We start from the raw sequence: 21,835 nt of genomic DNA, 5'->3' as shown, positions 1-21,835 counted from the left end.
CCGATGAAACGTTATATCACTGCCTAACGGCAGTTATGAATTGGATAGAGGAGAATCATCTAAAATTTAATAGCCAAAAAAACGAGATTATGTTGTTTGGAAAAACTAATCTTTTTTCGCCCAGTCAGTGGTGGCCTGAAAATATGGTTCTTCCACCGAACATCGCGGACACAGCTCGGAATTTAGGAATTTTATTCGATCGTTCCTTATCTTTCCACAGTCAAGCATCAGCAGTGGCAGGCATGTGTTTTTATACTATAAAAACTTTGAGAAAGTTTCTGGACCTACCGCCTCTTCATGCTAGGAAAGTGGTTGCAGTAGCGCTAGTGCTCTCACGCCTGGACTACTGCAACAGCCTGTATGCGGGTGCAAATTAATCCATTATAAAAAAGTTACAAGTGGTCCAGAACACGGCAGCCAGGCTGGTGCTTAGGCTTCCTAGGGGAGCTTCTTCTTCTTCAGGACTTGAACGTTTACACTGGTTGCCCATACATAAAATAATTCTGTTCAAAATCTTAACTATCATCTATAAAACCACTAAAGCATTAGGGCCAGTTTATCTTAGGACTTGAATTCAGCCTTATACCACACAGCATTCTCTTTGTTCATCATCTGGACACTTTCTGATAGTCCCTCGTTATCGACTAAAAACAAAAGGTGGAAAAACTTTAGCGGTTCTGGGTACAAAGGCCTGGAACAGCTTGCCAGCTCAGTTGAGACTAGCTCAATCAGAATGTCTTTTCAGAAAGCTTTTAAAAACGTGGATTTTTTCCCTCAATGATAGTACCGTGTTCTCCCTGCTATCATGATAATCACAGGGACTTACACTTCTATCTGTCTCTCTATCTCTTTTGTTACTGCTCTGTCCTCTGTTTCGGTCTGATAGCGCCAAGATGCTCCTTGGAGTGGACATAGCACTTTATAAATAAACTAATTCATTCATTCATATAGAGAGTATATATCTCAGAGGCACCAGAAGGGCGACAAGGCAGGGAGTCTGCTGGCATGACTAGTCAGATCGGACGAACAAGAGACCCCTGTAGCTGCACTGAGCCATGACAAGAAAAACCTACTGCATGTGCAGGCAGACATCAATGAGTTCATGGCAGAGTACAATAGATACTTATATGCGCATCAGTTAGAAGTTGCCGCCAGAATATAGGATGCTTACACAGAAGAAGCTCATCTCTGGCGACTGACTCCTGAAAAGGATGCAGAACTAGAATCCCCATTAGAAAACAGGGGAGGCATTAAAACAGCTGTCTATGGGGAATCCCTCCGGTACTGACGGGCTCCCAGCTGAATTCTATAGAACATTCCACCCCCTTATCGGTCAAGTGGTTACTCGAACTATAATTTGCAGCTAAAGGCAAAGGGATGCTTGAACCGACAACATGGGAGGTTGTTATGGTAGCCCTTTATAAGTTCGGTTGAAATCCCCTTAGTGGCTCCTTAGATCGACCTATGTTATTATTACATTTGGACTATAAGGTGCTTGGAAATGTATTGGCAGTTTGATTTAGAGAGTCCTTACACATTTGGTACACCCAGATCAGAAAAGGTTTATACCGGGGAGGAGAACGTCTCGTAACCTGCACTGGTGTGGGGAGGGACTGGACTCTTCTTTTGAACCTCTCTCTCAGATTATGGGGGTGCATAGTAGGGTGTGGGCAGGGACTGCCCTCTCCTTTTACACCTCTCTCTCAGATGACAGGTGTGTGTAGTAGGGTGTGCGGAGGGACTCGCCTCTATGCTGACACCTCTCTCTGTAGTAATAGTTGTCCATAGTAGGGTGCACGGAGGGACTGCCCTCTTCTTTTAGACCTCTCTTTCAACTGGCGGGTGTGCGCAGTAGGGTGTGTGGAAGGGCTGGCCTCTCTGCTGAGACTTATCTCTATACTGACAGGTGTGCGTAGTAGGGTGTAGGGAAGGACTGTGCTCTCTTTTCAGGCATCTCTCTCAGATGACGGGTATGCGTAGTAGGGTGTGTCGAAGGACTGGCCTCTCTGCTGACACCTCTCTCTGTAATAAGTGTGCATAGTAGGATGTGGGGATGGACTGGGCTCTGCTTTCAGACCTCTCTTTCAGATGATGGGTGCATGTTGTAGGATGTGTAGAGAGAGTGGCATCTCCGCTGAGAACTCTCTCTGTTATGATGGGTGTTTGTAATCAGGTGTGGAGAGTGACTGGCCTTTCATTTCAGACCTGCCTCTCAGATGACAGGTGTGCATAGTAGGATGTGGGGAGGGAATACCTTCTCCTTTGAGACCTCTCAGATGACAGGTGTTCGTAGAAGGGTCTGTGGAGGGACTTGCCTCTCCTTTCAGACCTCTCCCACTGATGATCTCCGGTTTTCATTTACAGATCTCCTGAGCATATATATATATGTTTTGCTTATAACTTTGGCGTTGTTTGACGAATCTTCATGAAATTGTCCAAACTAATTCTTTGTTCATATCAGCTCCTATGTGGGAAGTTTGGGGGTGATTCGTCAAGGGGGGGGGGGGGGGCGAGAAAAAAGGGGGGGTCCCAAAACGTGTTTTCTCCTTGTTAATTTCCATAGGAAACTTTAGACAAGGCTACAGGTCGAACGGGTGAACGGAATTGCCCCAAATTTGGCAGGGAGAAGGGTCTTGGTCTAGAAAGCACACTTTTGTTTATTTGGTGTAAATCCGTTCAGTAGTTTTTGAGAAATATCGAAATTTACAGATATAGATATTTGGGAATTCTGCCATCTGATTGTCTGAGGCATTACGAGTACAAGCTTCCTGCTTATTGGCTGTGAGTGGTGCAAGCGGTTGCAACTAGGAAGTGTTGGCCACCATTTTGTGATTCCGTTGAAATGAGTAAGGGGGAAAAAGGGGGAAAAATTTAGAAAAGGGGAGGGTAGGAGCACTGTAATGTCTGTGGGGTGTTTAGGGTGTGCTATACAGGGAGTGTGAAGCGAAGTATTTAGTCCTACCAGTGTGAAAGTGCTGTTTTGCCGAGAGTGAGAGGGTGCTGAGGTGAGGTGCCGGTACACTTGGGGATGAAAGCGTGCACCTAAACCGTGAGCTGAGAGCTGTAAACCGATGTGCTAAAGTATTTATTCCTACCGGTGTGAAAGTGCTGTTCTGGACAGAGTGAGATGGTGCTGAGGTGAGGTGCCGGTACACTCTGGGATGAAAGCGTGCGCCTAAACCGTGAGCTGAGTGGTGTAAACTGATGGCGTCTGGGTGCTGTAGCATACTGGCAGGCGGTGTTTGTATGCGTTTCGCGTATAGCGGGAGTGGGAAGCAAACTACTCACTAGTACTGGTCTGAAGACTCTGGGATGAAACCGTGAGCGTAAGCCGTGAGCTGATTGCTGTAAAGTGATGTGTGTTGGCATTGTAGGATACTGTCCGCTTTAGCATATCTGTGTAAGTAGTGTTAGTATGCGTTTATACAATACAGGGAGTGGGAAGCAAACTGCTCACCTCTACTTTCTGAAGACTCGAATGCAGTGTTTTAGGAAACAGGAATAAAGAAATAATCGTGAAGAATATAATTCAGAATGTTGCAATGCCACAGAAGAGCAATGGTGACATCAGGTGTGTCTAAGAAAGTGGGTGTGTGTAATAGGAAGGAGGAATAAAGAAATAATCGTGAAGAATATAATGCAGAATGTTGCAATGCCACAGAAGAGAAATGGTGAAATCAGGTGTGTCTAAGAAAGTGGCTGTGTGTAATAAAGCGATGGAGTCTGAAAGTTATATAAAGAGTGTTTTTTTTTTTAAGTGCCATAAATGGATCCACTGGTGCAAGAGGTAAGGCATTCAGTTGAGGCAAATTCCAACCGGTTCTGCTGCATTCAAACGTAAGCTCCTGCATCAGTGAATTCATAAACAATACCTATTACACTTGAATGACTCGAAATTCTATAATGAAAATAAAGGTAGGATATGATTAGCACATGTATCCTATAAGAAAAGAAACAAAAAAAAAATTGCAAAGTGTAATCATCAAACTTCTTCAGTACCCTGGTACTCTCTTGTTGTAACACAAAATTATCAACAGTAGAACAGTCAGCAATCTCTTGTACGGTAGATTCAATCTGGTGCGTGTCAGAATTGGTAATAGTTCTAGTCACATCGGAACTTTGAGGAGGAACACAAAATTGTGCTTCTGAGAAGCACATTGGATATCCTTCTCGTCAAACTATACATTATTGTCTTCAGCCCTTTAAAAAAAAAAATGATTGTGCAAAGAGCTAAGGCACCGAGCTGAGGCAAACTCCAAACGATTCTGTTATATTCAAATCAGAAGCTGCTGCATTAGTGAATTCCACATTACATGTAACAGTTCCATGTGATATAAACAATAGCTATTAGACATGAATGACTCAATTCTATAATGAAAATAAAGGTAGGATACGATTATCACACTGTGCCAACCAGTTCCTAAACAATGTTGTGTTTTTTTATGTTGATCGCCAGATCGTGAGTAGAGGCTGAGGACGAGTAAATTTGTGTGAAAGGGTTTTGTGGATAACAGGCAGGTAGAGAGATGGTTTCAAAATGGATGTCGGGTTTAGGCTAATTTAGGAAGTAAATAGCATATTTGGATAGGCCATACATCAACCATCCCTTGTTAGACTGGAGACGTAAGGGGCAATAATGAAAACAGAGTTCAAATGCCTGAGCATACTTAGAAAGTTATTATATGAAAATAGTTCAATCGAAGTGTATTAAAAATAATTGAAAGGAAAAACTCAAAAAAGTTGGCAAAAATCAATCCAAGAAGAACGTGAATTTCTTACAAGTCTTGGAGATTGCAGTCCGGAAGTTCTTCAGCGGCTTGAGATGCGTAATGTTCCAAGAGGTCACTGTTGCCATCGTGTGAGAAAAGCGAAGTGATCTAATTCATATCTTCGAAGGGACAATAATGTTCCACGAATGTTGGAGCGGCAATTTGAATTGGCAGGCAATCTGCGATGTTGTCAAAGGTCGTACGTTGCAGTAGATCTTTCGCGGCTGCGCAGAAATCCCATTCCGCCACGATACCTTTTTGCGTTGCATCCACCATTGTTCTACTGCCTGAACAATCGAGTTCATGGATTTCAAGATACTCCATTACCTGCTGGATATCGGGAGCGATTGTTGGGATGTTGGCAAGGCATACATCCATTCGCCAGTCGAATGGGCAAGTTTTGCAATAGAAAGATGGTTGCACGCAGATTGTATATGTGTAAATAAATGTCATGTTGTAGCTGGCTCCGATAATAGATAGAGGCAGGCAGCCGAAAAGTTGTTCCATTTTTTCAAGGTATTGATGTAGCTTCGCGTAGATGCGTATTCTGTCGGAGATGCTTGTTACCACAAGGGAGCGCAGTCATTTTTTACAAGCAAAAATAGTAGTAGGATGGCCGCAAAGAGAGCGAGAATTTTGGGCACTGTTCCTGTTATTCCAGAGATGATCGAATAAATGAAGTGTGGTATTATACGAAAAACAGTTTGAAAGGCTGTGAGAAGGCCGGAGGAGACCGTATTAAAAAAGTGTGCCAGACCTTGAGTGCGAGATGTGTTGAAAATTGGCTAACAATTCACAAAGTGTAATGGGAGGTTCGAATTTAAAAGGGACTGTATTTTACTGGAAGTTTGTGCTATCTGCAGGTGATACATTTATTTTGCAGAAGTGAGGGACACTTCTGTTGTGAAGAAAAGCGCTTTAGTTTGGTTAGTTTAATGAAATCTGTTTGCAAAGTAGGGATTCAAGGCCAAGTTGAAGTTTAGGAGTTAGTTTCTGTGGGTGGGAGTAGACATTGCTGCAGGAAGTTACTCGTTTGAAACAGTAAGGACATACGGTATGCCACCTCACATTCCGTAGGAGTGCATGTTATTGAGAAGCAGATAACTGCCGTTAGAAAGCTTTGTGAATGTTGGTGTGATTGTGGGAGTTGGCGTGCTTTCAAGAAAGCAGGCAAGATTGGGGGCTGTAAGCTTAGAAGTGTTGTGCAGTTGGAAATTCTTGCATTGTAATGAATGACTGCCATTGTGGTCACAGTTTGCACCTGTTTGAAAAACTCCTGTATGCTCTTTAAGACAGCGATATATAAATGGGAGAAACCACTGCTTGCGAATAAACGCGCTACCTTATATAATCGCATACAACATGACAAACAACATGTACACCTATCACACACAACGACACTACGTACTGTGGGAACCGTGGCTAGCCATGTACACATACTAAACATGGCATAGCACCTCTTTCACACAATGCAGAATGCGGGGAGAGATGAGAGCAAAGTATGTGCGAAGGTGGCAAGTGATTCTCGATTATAAAAGTATACAATGCAAAGTGTTGAGGGGATGTGCCGGACAGACTTGAGTATACAGAGCACACACATGTACATGTGAACATACACTGATGGTCTATTGTGTGAAGTAGATAGTGGACGGAACCATAATAGTTTAGTCAGTAGGAAAGATTTCGAAAACATAGCACGTACGTGCCTCCCCCCCCCCCCCCAATCTTTAGCATAGTGGGCTGGCTCGGCGTACGCAAGGCTAGCATAGGGGTATGAATAAAAGGCATGTTTCTCTGGGTGTGGTTCTCTTCCGGAATGGCGAACGTGTCTACCAGGTCTGCGCAGCTTACAGCGCTGCGAGGTTGACCTTGTGAGTGAAGGTGGCTGCGTGAATGATGCTCTTAGCCTACTGGTACTCAGAAACCGTCGTGGCCGCTGCGATGCACATATGCCCCACAGTTCACCTTTCGCTACCGCATTATTTGAAAGAGTGCCCACCACGTGCCGGCCGAAGCTCTTGGGGCGAGGTCTGCGAGGTTGGATGGTTCCTCAGATCAACGCTGGCTACCGCGACACAGGCACACAGCATTCAGTTTGAGGCCCAGCAGCGTGGAGTGCTCTGTATTCTACTAACACAGTAGTCAAACAGGTGCCAACAGTGGAAAGGTGTCTTGATCCCACAATGGACGATGTTAGAACTGCATCTGAGAGTGGAGATGAAGGTGGCAAGTGATTCTCGATTATAAAAGTATACAATGCAAAGTGTTGAGTGGATGTGCCGGACAGACTTGAGTATACAGAGCACACACATGTACATGTGAACATACACTGATGGTCTATTGCGTGAAGTAGATAGTGGATGGAACCATAATAGTTTAGTCAGTAGGAAAGATTTTGAAAACATAGCACGTACGTGCCTCCCCCCCCCCCCAAATCTTTAGCGTAGTGGGCTGGCTCGGCGTACGCAAGGCTAGCATAGGGGTATGAATAAAAGGCATGTTTCTCTGGGTGTGGTTCTCTTCCGGAATGGCGAACGTGTCTACCAGGTCTGCGCAGCTTACAGCGCTGCGAGGTTGACCTTGTGAGTGAAGGTGGCTGCGTGAATGATGCTCTTAGCCTACTGGTACTCAGAAACCGTTGTGGCCGCTGCAATGCACATATGCCCCACAGTTCACCTTCCGCTACCGCATTATGTGAAAGAGGGCCCACCACGTGCCGGCCGAAGCTCCTGGGGCGAGGTCTGCGAGGTCGGAAGGTTCCTCAGATCAACGCTGGCTGCCGCGACACAGGCACACAGCATTCAGTTTGAGGCCCAGCAGCGTGGAGTGCTCTGTATTCTACTAACACAGTAGTCAAACAGGTACCAACAGTGGAACGGTGTCTTGATCCCACAATGGACGATGTTAGAACTGCATCTGAGAGTGGAGATGAAGGTACTCTCTTGGAGCAGGTGCAACCAACTGTAGGTCACAATAGTGGAACGGTGTATTGATTCCAGAATGGACGATGTCCGATATTACTTGCTAGTGGGTTTTCACAGAACTCCTTCGGTTCACGTGCATCAGACTCTGTGCTTCCGTAGGTAATTGCTGCACATGATTATTGGGCTTGGCTGGCTGCAGTGGCTGGAGTACACCGCGCTATAGCAGGTCTGAACAGTGAAACGGGTTCTTGATCCCACAATGGACGATGTTAGAACTGCATCTGAGAGTGGAGATGAAGGTACTCCCTTCGAGCAGGTGCTATCAACTCTAGGTCCCAACAGTGGAACGGTGTCTTGATCCCACAATGGACTATGTTAGAACTGCATCTCAGAGTGCAGATGAAGGGCCTCCCTTCGACCAGGTGAAACCAACTCTAGGTCCCAACAGTGGAACGGTGTCTTGATCCCACAATGGACGATGTTAGAACTGCATCTGAGAGTGGAGATGAAGGTACTCCCTTCGAACAGGTGCAATCAACTCTTGGTCCTAACAGTGGAACGGTGTCTTGATCCCACAATCGACTGTGTCCGATATTAACTGCTGCTTGCTTTTCACAGAACTGTTTCCGTTGAGGTGCATCAGTCAGTGTCTGTGCTTCCGTAGTTAACTGCTGCACATGATCATTGGGCTTGGTTGACTGTAGTCAGAGGACTACACCGTGGTACAGAAGGTCCGAACAGTGAAACGGGGTCTTGATTATATGACTGAGGATGTCAGAAGTCAAAGTCTGTGATGATTTCTGTGTACACCCTCCGGCCAGGTGCAACCAACTCCATGCATCCGAATCCAACGGCACGTGGCTGTGAGGTGTTAATGACTACTGCCTCTGGCTTACACTGTGGTCAGCAGAGTTCACAATTCCGATCGAGATGTGATTGTTTAAGTACAGAATTCAGTAGGCAACTAACTACAACGTTTTGAAATATACAGAATATTCTTTTACTATATTTGCTTGAAGATTTTTTTTTAGATGAGTTATATGTTTAGTACAATGGTGAAATTCATCTTGTAAGTTCAAAGGAACACTGAATAGTCTACACTGTGGACAGTAGAAATCGCAATTCGAATTGTTTTGATTTATTTATTGCAGAGTTTTCTGTAATTTGTTGTTGTATTTTGGGAAGAGGAAATGAGAAAAAGTATTAATGGATGTCTGTGTGACTAATGCCTTCAATTTACACTGCAGACAGCAGTGTTCATAATTCAGATCGAGTCGGTATTGTAGATGACGCAGACCTGTAAGAAAAGACATTGCTGCAGTGCGCTCTGTCCGCACCATGCATATGTTTTATCGCAGGCTCCGCACACGCTTTTTGTTGCTTCGCGTACGACAAACTGTGTAGCTCATGTCACCTTACGTAGCTGTGGGTCTTTGCTGACCACTCTCTCTGGCCTACACTGCAGAGAGTAGTGTTCACAATTGAGATCGAGTCGCTATTGCAGATGATGCAGTGTTGATGGCAACAGACATCACTCCTAATACGGCCAGCTCGCAGCACGCTTCATCGCTGGCTGTGCACATGCTGAATGCTTTTGATGTGGCTATCTGAGTGCACTAGAACTGCTGGACACTTTATGATACAATCGTTTTGTGTATTATTTCAGATCTACTGCCTGTATCTCAGTATGCCACAAGTTATGGTTCTTTTACCATAGAATCTTTTCTGTATTATTTTACATCTACTGTCCCTACCTTACTGCAGCACAAACTATTGACCCTTTTATTAATGATTCTCTGTGTGTGATCCAATGATTACTATTGTAGTTGATGCTAGTAGCAACCATTCCCTGAGGGCTGGTTTACACTCACCGCACACGCATCCAGCACAGACGTCACTGGATATGTGATCCTGGTAATAGAAAGGAGTCGAGCGCACGTGCCCGTACCCACTTCCACTATCTATCTGTGTCCGTGTGTTCATTATCTATGCATGATACTGCCCCTGGGCCGTACCACATTACATTGTGCTGTGGACAGCGTATGCAACCATGTTACCTCTGGCAGTGGGGAAAAGTTCTGTTATGTAGCTTTTAGATGCATGGCTAACACAGGTGGAAGGCTGCTTTACAGAGCATGAATATTGATGAAGATGATGGTTGCATGTTATGTGTACTGTCAGATATATGTACATAGCAAAAAGTTTTCAAAAAAGCTCTGTAAGTAGAAGAGGAGTCTCTCATCAAACGCTGTAGAGAGAATGGCGAAAATGGGTGGGGTCCTCCAACTGTTACAATGGGAAATGTTATGAACCAATCAAAAGTTTTTCTTTAAGATCACATGGGAATCGCGCAGCGAGCGTGCAAGGAGGCCGCACCCGACGCGATTTTGAGAAAATATTACCATAATATAAGTTTATTACAGTTAGAAATATACAAATGTTTAAAATATTTTAGATTATCCCTTGCTTTGATATACACTTTAAAGTTATGTAGATATAGTTTTGAGACATACAAAAAAAATGAGGGAATGGCGTACCCGGTGGGGCACCATACGTCTATGACGTAACACAGGGCCTGGCAGCGTTCAGTCATCGCATACGTAACGTTCAGTGGGCACGACCCCATACGTACATGACGTAACGCGCGGCTTGGTATTGCGTACCCGTTGCATACCAAAGTAGCAGCTGGCGCAATCTCATACGTATATGTTCTTACGCGGGACGTGGTGCCACGAACTCGTCGGATACGAAATGCGCATCATTTCAATATGGCGGATAGGATTCATGTGCTGATGGAGCTTGGGTAGACTACCGGTACGGGACTCTAGTTTTCTCAGAATAAAAATGTATATAGATTATTTTTTTGAAGATATAAAACATTACAGAATTTTTAAAGTTAAAAAAAGGTTTATAGAGTTCGAAAATATTATTTAAAAAAATAGAAAAAAGATAGGTTTTATAAATATTAAAAATATGAAATTAACATTTAAAAAAACCTTAGAAATTCACTGTAAAAACCATAGGTTTTACAGACCTTATAGTTAGAAATTAGCATTTAAAAAACCTTAGAAATTCACTGAAAAAACCACAGGTTTCAGGGACGTTATAGTTAGTTGGACATTTCACTCCTAGAAAACCATAGAAGTTCCCCTGTTATAGTTAGTTGAGCTAACTATAACTCGCTCCCCCACAATGCACTGCTGATGACGTCACATATTACATCATTCATGACATGGTCAGTGACATCACTGATGACATCACTGATGACATCTCAAATGACATCACTGATAACATCATCCAGTGACTGTGTGTTTCTGTAAAGAGTGTCTATATGTGTTATTAATTGGTTGTCTGAGTATCTGTATGGGTGCCTGAGTGTCTGTGTGGGTGGGTGGGGGGTGTGTGACTCTGTGCATAGATGTGTGAGTGGGTGATTCACTGGGTATATGGGTTCAAGAGTGCATCTGTGAAGGGCTGTATGGTGGGTGAGTGTGTGTATGGGTGTGTTGGTGAGTTAATGGATGTCTCAGTGGTACATGTGTAAGTAACCACATATGTGAAAGGCAGTATATGTGAGTGTTGGAGTATATAAATGACTATATGTGAGAGTGAGTGATTTTGAGAGTGGCCGTATGGACGAGTGTGTGCTTGTGTCAGTGATTGTATAAGAGAGTAAGTGCGTGTTAGTATCTGTATGAATAAGTGAGGTGGTGTGTGTATAACTATAAAGATGAGTAAATGGGAGTGTGATTGATTCTTTGCCTGACTGACTAGGTGTGTGAGTAACTCTGGATGTGTGGCGCTGTGTAAGTGTCTGTATAGGTGTATGAGTGCATATGATAGTGTTGTGTTGATGAGTAACTGCATGTATGAGTGACTGTATGGGTGAATGAGTGGATGTGTGTGTAGACCTAGGAATCAGTGAGTGGGTATGTAGTAACTGATATTGGTGTGTCTATGGTTTTCGAAAATGGTAGTCTGTATTTTAGAGTGGGTATATCAAAGGTTATATTAGGGTGTGAGGAGGTGCATCAGATTATTACGTGGATGATGTCATCAGTGATGTCATTTGAGATGTCATCAGTGATGTCACTGACCATGTCATGAATGATGTAATATGTGACGTCATCAGCAGTGCATTGCCCCCTTTTTACACCACTCTGCAAAAGAGCCTCCTGGCGCACTGCTGCTCAGGGGATGAAATCCACTTGTGTCCTGAGGTCCTCAGGACACAAGAGGATCTCAGCTCCCCACCAGCAATGCGCCAAGAGGCGCGTTTGCAGAGTAGTGTAAAAAGGGGCAAGGCCTCGGACCACCTCTCAGCAATCCCACTGTGTGGGGCTTACTGGAGGTACCTGGTGGCGCGGGGCTCCCCTCCCTACATTTAACATAGCACCGGGAGGTGGTGGTCCCTGTGAGGCCCCCTCATTAATAACAGAAGCCCCGGGGAGGTGGTGGTGGTCCCCGGGGCTTGGGGGGGCTCGCGAGTCCTCCCCATTAATCAAGGAAGCCCCGGGGAGGTGGTGGTCCCCGGGGCTTTGGGGGGCCAGCGAGGCCCCTCTGCCTCCATAATAATAAAGCCCCAGGGGGGTGGTGGTCCCCGGGGCAGCATGGGGGGGTTTGGACCCCCCACATATTTATTTTTCAAGCCCGGGGGAGGTGTCAGTCCCCTGGGCTGGGGGGGGCCCTCTCAGGCCCCTGCATATTAATTAGTGATTGCCCCCGGGACCTGGGCCACCCGGGGGCTTAAGTACAAGGAAGCGCGGGAGCCCGCACTTCATTTTTTAAAATTTTCTCGGCCGGATTCGCACACCCAGCACAAATTTGGCTGTTTAAAAAAAAATGCTTTTTTTGGGCCTGGGGGTCCTTGTGGGACCCCCTGAGCAGGCCTAGGGGGTCAGGGTGTTTCTACCCTGTCCCCTTTTCTTGTTTTTTACCTTTTTTAAAAACCTTTTTACTTGTGACTCTGTAACCGAGTCACAAGATGGCTGCCAACACATTCTAGTTTAGACTGTTGGCAGCCCATCAGAGTGAAGCTTGTGCCCGGGAGAGTTCGCAAACCCTCCTTAGAGCTCAGATATCGATATTTTTTTATTTTTTTATTTCTCAGCAACTACTGAACAGATTTACACCATTTTAAAAAAAGCACGCTTTCTAGACCAAGACCTACCTTTTTGCCTAATTTTGTGTAATTCCGTTCAGCAGTTCGGGCTTTAGCCTGTTCCCCAAAAATTTTCTCAGCCCCCATTTGATGAATCACCCCGAAACTTTCAAGACAGGAGCTGACCGGAGCGCCCCATTAGTTTTAAAACTTTTGTGAAGATTCGTCAACCGGCGACAAAGATATTGGCAAATCAAAAAACTCCTCCTTCCTATGGATATTAGGTCCTAACTATAACTATCTCCTGGCGACCGCCACTGGATAGTCACCACTGGAAAGTTATGGTTAGGATCGTCTTTCAACAGGAAATGTATTGATAATAATCTGGGTGCTGTTTGATGAATCTCCACAAAATTTGCCACAAAAGTGCTACTTTTTGACTAGTTTGCACATGGAAATATTCTGGGATCCATCAAGTGGGGGTCGAGAGAAAGGGGGGTACCAAACCACATTTCACCCATTCATTTTTTCATAGGAACTTTAGACACAGGTACAGCCCAAACAGCTGAACAAATTTACAACAAATTTGGCAGAAAGGTAGATATTGGTAAAAAAAAAAAGTGTTTTTTGTGATTTAGTGTAAATCCGTTCAGTAGATTTTGAACAATTAATGTTCAAAAACTTTGTATATTTCATACCTCTGAGGATCCACGGACCTGAGAGATCTCTTGGGGAGATCTGATTGGCTGGCACCACATCAACAGCAGTGCGGTGGCAGCCATCTTAGTACTTGGGACTATGTCCCGAATTGTAAAAATAGTGACAAAAGATATAAGGGGCAGAGTAGGGCTACCCTAAACCCCTAAGCCTGGAGGTGGGGTCCTAGAGGCACCCCACCTCCCTGTGTGTCAAAGATATGCCGGCTCCCACAGGAGGCGGGGAGGCGGCAGGGACTATGGGGGTATTCAAGCTCCTCCCACGGTCCCCAAATGGGCATGCCGGGCCGCAGAGTCGAAATCAGCCTGAAGAGGTGTTCCATGAGGCCCCCCACCCCCATTTCAAAAAGGCCTGGGGATAGGGTCCCTGGGCCACGCCGCCCCTCTTCCCTAAGAAAATCAATAAATATTTTTAAAAAGGAGGCAGCACGACAAGTCACCGGAAGCCCTGCCCCCTTTCTCTACCACTCTGCAAATGTGTCTCCTGCTGCAAAACTAATGGGAGAATGAAGTCCTATTGTCTCCTGAGGGTTATTAAGGGCCAACTACCCCTCCTGTTACATACAGTTAGTCCCACACAACGGGATTGCTGAGAGGTCATTGAGGCTCCACTTCCTTTCTCCACCACTCTTCAGACGCGCCTCCTGGTGCATTACTGGCTGGGGGATGAAGTCCACTTGGATGCTGAAGGCCCTTACGTGCTAACAAACCCTCCGATTACCTTCAATAAGTTACAAACAGTGGGATTTCTGAGAGGTTGTCGGAGACCATGCCCCCTTACGCCACCACTCTGCAGACGCTCCTCCCCCCATTCTGCTAGTTGGGGGCTAAAGTCCTCTTGGCTGCTGAGGGTCCTTGGGGGCCAACAAGCCCTCCTGTTACCTCCAGTAAGTCCTACACAGTGGGATTGTTGAGAGGTCTTTAGAGGCAACGCCCCCTTTCTCCACCACTCTGCAAACACACCTCCTGCCACACTATGGGTTGGGGAATGAAGTCCCCTTGGATGCTGAGGGTCCTTGGGGGCCAAGAACCCCTCCTTTTACCTCAAGTAAGTCCCACACAGCGGTATTTCTGTGAGCTGGTTGAAGACCCCGCCTCCTTTCTCCACCACTCTGCAAATGCGCCTCCTGGCACACTACCGGTTGTGGGATGACGTCCCCTTGGATGCTGAGGGTCACTGGGTGCCAAGAACCCCTCCTCCCACCTCCAGTAAGTCCCATACAGTGCGATTGCAGAGAGATGGTCGGAGGTGTAATGAATACCAATAGGTTCCGCAGGAGCGCCAGGAATCCGGAGAGAATACCACAGCCTTCCCCGGCGACCCCCCGACTCTATCAAACTCTAGAGAAACAGAGGGCACTCCCGGGGAAAACAGGGAAACAAAACAAGGGAAGGCGGGAAAACGTCAGGAAGACCAAGTGCTCCACGTCTGGTGTAAGTGAGGCTGAATATTACTGTAAAGAAAGAATTGTTAATGCAGGTGTGCAATCCTAAAATCTCTTCAATGGTTAATTCCAACCCCGTGACTCACATACCAGCATCCTGCTAAGTTGGGAAGCACCCTACTGGATCATACAGCCAGTTCACGATGACCACTACATATGTAGAACGACCTTAAAGAAGATCCTATACAAAAGAAAGACGTGTACTCAGATTGATGTTACGTTTCTTGACTACACCCCATGTGAGTGCATGATTCCCCACTTACCACCCACTTATGATACGTGAAACAGGAATCGTGTAAGGGTTATGTCAGCTGCAGGTGAAAGTATAGCACCTAATTTGGAAGTAAGTTACATAGGTCAGTGGACTGCAATTGCTCTTTACACTGTTCTTTAACTTCACACTAGAGATGGGTTTTTATGAATGTAGAAACAAAAAGCAGCGCCGAAGCGCTGTTACTGTGGTTCAGTAGCAGCTTTCCGTAATCACCAAGTGATTAACTCAAGTCTTCCCAAGTGAATATTCACCAGCTATACAAAGGAGGAATTCCCACACGTTTTACCAGGGGTGAGGAATAACGAACAAAAGAGGGAAAAATACTACAGGGTCGCGATATACTTAAAGGGGACTGGGAACGAGGCCAAGAAGTAAATGCCCCTTTCACTCTAGTGTGGACACGGAGCTCAGAATAGAACTGTGATGGCTCCGGGAGTCCGGGTGAAGCTCCCGGTGGGCGGAGATACGAAAGAGACTCCGCGTTCAATGTGCCATTAATCTTCCCCATGAAATGGGAAGAAAGCCAAAGGGAAAGTCTGATGCTAAGTCCTAACGAAAGCACCAGAAATCAAAGGCTCTAAGGAGGACTCGTTCTCCCGTGGAGAAAACGCCGGCAAAGCGCACACACACAGGAAACAGGAAGCAAGGACAACAGGAAGTCAGGCAAGTGTGCGCGGACGAAAATGGGGCCCAGAACTAGAACGCTAAGCGCGTTCGGGAGCGTTTACGCTCCTTTTATACCTGCTCCTGTACTCGACAGGCCGGATTCCGGGGCTGGCTGGACTCCGGGACATGACAGGAGGTACCGCCCCCTTTCTCCACCACCCTGCAAATGCACCTCCTGCACTACTGGTTGGAGAATGAAGTCCTCGTGGATGCTGAGGGTCCTTGGGGGTGGAGAAGCCCTCCAGTTACCTCCAATAAATCTGACATAGTGAGACAGGGGCATTATAGTTTGGAAACAGAATTTGAAAAACCTTAGAAATTCACTGAAAAAAACAAAGGTTACAAGGACCTTATTGTTAGTTTCAGATTTTACACACACAAAACCATAGAAATGCTGCAGCTATTGTTATAGTTATCTCAAGTAACTATAACACATGCCCTAAGGTAACTATAATTCGTGCCCTCACCATGGACTGCTAACTACCCCACATATTACCTCACTCATGATATCTTCTATGACATCATTGATATCACTTAAACATTTGCAGTAAAATTATTGATGAGAAAACTGTTCATGGCAGGGGCGCAGGTTATAATGTGTCCACTATCAGTCTTTGTGGCCACAGTCAGACCTCACAATAGCGCAGAGGGTACCCAGGAGAGTGCACCGGTACCCCTGAGGGCAGGAGGGTCATGCAACCAGCAGGATTTTTTTGATTGCCAGGGGCCAGTGAGAGAGCTAACTCACACCGATCTGATCGGCATGGTGGCTATCCCTGCCACGTGTTACTGTGTTGTTTAATAATCGCACCTTTATTTGCATACTTGCTTGAAGCTCCATAAAGACCTAACATTATGGCACTTTTACACATATTGAACATATTAATATATCACATTGCTATTTAACCCTCCTAGTACACATAGACGTGCTCTAAAGTTGGCACAACAAAGTGAGGATTCCAGAAAGTAGTAGAGTCAGCCTTTCAGTCGATAAACGCATCTGTAGAACCACAGCCGGAGGCAGATCCTTCTCCCACCGCGCCATCAATACCTGGAACCCCCTCCCCATTAACCTACGACAAACCGAAGACCTTCTAACCTTTAGGAGATGATTCAAGACCTGGCTGTTCGACCAGTAGCAACAGCACCCCCCCCCCACTCCCCACCCTCAGCGCCTTGAAACCCTTGTGCGTAAGTAGTGCGCTTTACAAATCATTTGATTGATTGATTGATTGATAAACTGTCTTATCTTTGTATGTGTGGAAACGCACCTCTCGTAAAGGTACTATTCGTATATCTGTTTGTGAATATTAAACAATTGTAAACTTACACACAAGTGTAAGTTTACCTTTGTGAATCAGGCCCTTAATAATGGGGATCGGCTTGAGTACAGAAATAATATTAGAGTATGTAGATATCTTCTTGGCACCCCAAGTCAATAGTCTCTCATCCTATTTCACGGATACAAGTGATCTGTTGAGGAAATTATAAGATTTTCCTTGGGATAACAACTTCTAGCTTGTAACAATAGATATCAAAAGCTTATATCCCATCGTTAAACTTACATATGGTTTGGAAGCACTAAGATATATTTTTAGGATTAAATTGATTTTATAGATTTTTTGTAAACCATAAAAGAAGGAAATAATGCAGATCATAAATAGTCACCTACATCCAAACGGCCGGCAAGAACTACGAGAAAAATGAAGGGGGAACAGGAGAAAATAAAGTACACAAAATTCGAGTGAAACCAAAATACACTCATCAGATAGAATAATAAACGAAAACACAAGAAATAGCATAAACAATAGGTGCTCGCGTGGTTAAATAAGTCGCCATTCATGGTACACAAGTTCGTCCCACTCTCAATGAAATATTATGCGGTCTTAGGGATGTCAGCTATGAAGCAAAGCACTCTCAAGTAAATCAGACATGTAACTTCCCTAAAGCTTTGTGCTAATAGCTTCAAACATGGTCCCCAGGTCTGTTCAAAGCAAGGGAGAGTGTAGGTCGCATATGCTGTTAATTTCTCCATTGCCAGGAGATTCCAAAGTTTGTGAAGCCAATCGGTATATGTTAGGACTCTATCCGTACCCTATCAAGCGAGTAACACCTGCCTAGCTGCACATAGGGACAGAGTGATGGCTCTCTCCCTAGAGGAATGCAACAGATATGTCATTCCATTAGGTAGACCTAAAAGTATATAACTTGGAAAGCGGGGGATATGAGTGTTAAACATCAGGTCAATATCCACCAGTACATCTGCTCAGAATCGATGTAATATGGGGCAGTGCCATAGCAGATGCAACAGAGTCCCTGTATTACCACAATGGCACCAGAATTCATTATCTCTCCTTTTTCCCCACCCAGCAATATGTGCCGGGGTATAATACTGCACTACCTTGAGTAGGGTTCCCTGTCCCGAAGCACTGCAGGCTGAAGTGCGGGCCCTTCGGAGGATGTCCAACTACTCTCTATCGGTAAACGACCACCCGCATTCTCGTTCCTGAGTGCGTGCCGGGGAGACAATTGCATCAGAGCTATTGTTGAGAAATGTGTAGATGGCTGAAAGGATGCCTTCATCATCTGGGCGAGAGATGAGCCACTTCTCAAAAGATGCATGAGGCCTGCTTGCGCTCTAGCATTCGGCAGGATGGGTTACCCAATGCTTAACAGCAACATATCACCATTGCTCAGTGCCCGGCAGACCAAAGTCAGTCCTTATTTGTGGAAAGCCTACTAAGCCTTCTATGTCATATAAGTCTCCTATTCGTTTGCAGCCCGCATCTTGGCAGAGTGTATAAGAGTGGCTACGTAGAGCCGGTGGAGGTCCGAGTACCCTATGATGGGTGTGAGGGGGAAAATTGGTGTGGATAGCTGTTTGATATGACACAATTTGCCCCATGCTTTTATGGTGGGTCCAGTCACTGGGGAGATGTTAACCCCAGATGGGCAATTCTTCTTGCAAAGCCAAGGGATTTTCAAATTTGAATGCCTGCTATAGCCTGATCTATAAAGCACTAGTGTTTCTCTGTGCTTGGGCGTTGCCACTCGACCAAGTATTGCAACTAGACTGAATGATAATAGTTATCTAGATGGGGTATGCCACATCCCCCTGCTGCCAGTGGAAAATATGTCCCAAGTATATGATTCAACCAGCCACGGAAGCTTCTGAAGAACATGAGGTGGTGGTTGGAGGGGAAGAGTCTGCATGAGAAATAATATCTTGGGAAGAAGGAACATCTTGATGGCCCCTAGCCTCCCGAGCCAGGAAATGGGTCTCCCATGCCATGACTGGATCATGGTACAACCTGTATCTAACAGGGAAGCATTGAGGATTTGTGGTTTACTAGGATTCATTTTAAACCCAGATGCTTTCCTAAATAACTCAACCTCTACAAGTAGAGCCAGGAGCGACTGATAGGGACAGGCAACCATTAGCAAGACATTGCCAATTTGTGAATTTTCTCCCCCCCCATAGCTATGCCATCAATGTCAGGGTGTCACTGGATCCGCTCAGCCAGGGCCTTCATATACTGAGCGAAAAGGAGTGGTGACAGTGGGTACCCCTGTCGTGTTCCACGAGAAATTGGGAAGGAACAAGATTGCATCTCGTTAACCCGAATGGATGCCATAGGGCCTGCATAGACAGCCCAAATCCATTTTTCGAAAGCGATGACCCAGGCCTATCTTCTCAAGGATGAGTCGTAAAAAGAGCCAGTGGACTCGATCAAACGTCTTCTAAGCGTCGATTGATAATAGCAGGGCCGGGGCTTTAGATCTGTCAGATTTGTCGAAAAGGTGAAGAATGAGTTTTGTATTATCACTACAACTGCGCACCAGGATAAAACCATCCTGATCGAGGGTCAATCAGACCCAGCCTCAAACAGTATGCCAGGAAGCCTGTGAAAACTTTTGCATCTACATTCAAAAGCGAGATTGGGTGATATGAAGCACAATGGGAAGGATCCTTTCCTGGCTTCGGTATAACAGTTATAGTAGAATTCTTGTAATGCTACATGCATTTACATATTGAGAGATCATGTGGTGACCATTAACTCCATGCTGCTTTAACTGCATTTTGTGAACACGATTTCATCTTGTGTCCGTCTGACCCTGCCTTTCTTCTGCGAACGTAGGCAGGCTGGGTTACTTGCTTACACACAGAAATAACTTTGTTTTTCACTTCACTGAGCGGGAGAGATAAGGCTAGAACAGACAGTGGGAACTGCGTAGCCCATGGATGAGAAAGTGAAGAACTCTGCTTCAGCTCTCATCGGAGCCTGGCCAGCTGTGGTGAGTGACCTCGACGCAAAGAGTGCAGCCAGCACTTACAGTGCAGATGAAGGGAGGGGGAGCTTCTAGAAGCCTCTGTCTTTTTTGGTAGGAGTATAAAGATGGAAGCCTCTTGGCATTTTAATAAGAACTCTTTTTCTGGGTGGACGCACCACCTGGAAACCGTGTCCTGGTTAAGGGCTCCTGTCAAGGCAGTCCTTGTGTTCCTCTAGTCGTGCTGACAGGATGATACAAGACAAACAACCAATGAAGTATTCTATTCTTTTCTAATTACTTTTCTTGTGCGCATACAGTTATCTTTCTGTGCATTTATTCTTGTGCATATACATTTACTATATGCTTTTATTTAACATGTGCATTACTGTTATTTGGTATATGTGAACTTGCAATAAATATTTCATTTTACTTGACAAATGAGTATAGAGCTTTATCTACATTGTACCTTGGTATGCTAAAGTGTGCAGAGTCTTATTTTGAAGAGTGTTCATTTTGTTTGCTGATGTTTTGAAGTCTTGCTCAGGTGTTCTAAACTGAAAGCAAGATAATTCTTCATAGTGTCAGTGAGTGTCCCAGTCTTGCTAACGGAGTTATGCAACCGAGTTAATGTGGGAGCTTATTGGGGGGCAAATGCCTTATAAAAATTAGCTGTGAAGCCAACTGGGCCTGGATCTTTGTCCTGGCGTAATCTCCCTATTGCCCTCAAAACCTCCTCCTGTAATATCATGGTCTAAGAATTGGACATTTCCCACTGGTATATGAGTCAAAGGAGCATGCTTGTCAGATACCCAATTACTCTTCCGCCAAAGCACAGGAACAGAATGCCGCAAGTTCCCAATGCCTCCTTCGGGTTTCTCTGCTACACGCACTTATTAGCATGTATGCTTACGAAAGCCAAGGGGGGAAAGGGGATGGGACAGAGAAGAGACAGTCGCACCTCGTCTGATTCTTTCTTCAGCTTCTGACTTCTTTCTTCTTTGTCTTCTTATGACTTATCACGGGAATGATGCTTACTGTAAGGGAATGACATTTATTAACCTTCTCTTTCACGCTAAAAACTAACCACTAATTATCTACTCTCTTGCTCAACCTACCCCGTCTTGGGTGTGACCTTTGCCTCTCTTCTTTTTGATTGTTCTTGCTTTTCTAGCTTCGTGTGTTGTAACTACAATGGTGAAATGATTAATATTTTCTCTATCTCTCTTCTAATCTTTTTATATTTCTTTTCTTAAAAATAGTATCCTCACCAATGTTTTGCCACAGCCTGCAGTATACGGGGGATCCGGTGTATGGTAAGTTTTATCTCTTTTATTTATATGCTTTTCTTGCTTCACCTTCTCTTTCTTGCTACCTTTCATTTAATCTTATTAACTATGTACAAATAAGAAAAAAAGATAATGTTCTTTCAAAAAAAATTACAAGTAGTGCTTGCTGAATTTCCACTTTCTCTTGTAGTCTTCCTACTATGCTTTTTCTCCGCAATATCTTTTTAAGGCTTGTGTTGGCTCTAATCTTGAAGAACTGCGTAATGAAAATACACTCGCCAACTTAGCGCTGCACTGAACTCGTGCTGACTCTGAATCTTGTATTTTAGCAGCGTTTACGGTTGGCGCATGCTCTCTTTTGATTTTTCCTTATGCGCGTCTT

At 44.9% G+C, this 21,835-nt stretch overlaps 1 long non-coding RNA gene across 1 annotated transcript in view; it reads left to right on the top strand.

The window, feature by feature from the left end:
• The window catches only part of LOC146796194 (uncharacterized), a 63,429-nt gene that overhangs the window by 2,333 nt on the left and 39,261 nt on the right, over positions 1–21,835 (top strand). The window contains exon 2 of the long non-coding RNA XR_014969900.1: positions 21,427–21,480. This is a non-coding gene — a long non-coding RNA (uncharacterized LOC146796194). The remainder of the gene's footprint in view (positions 1–21,426; positions 21,481–21,835) is intronic.

This window comes from Triturus cristatus, chromosome 10, assembly GCF_964204655.1.
Source record: "Triturus cristatus chromosome 10, aTriCri1.1, whole genome shotgun sequence".
Lineage (NCBI taxonomy): Eukaryota > Metazoa > Chordata > Amphibia > Caudata > Salamandridae > Triturus > Triturus cristatus.
This window is presented reverse-complemented; position numbering and strand designations above follow the sequence as displayed.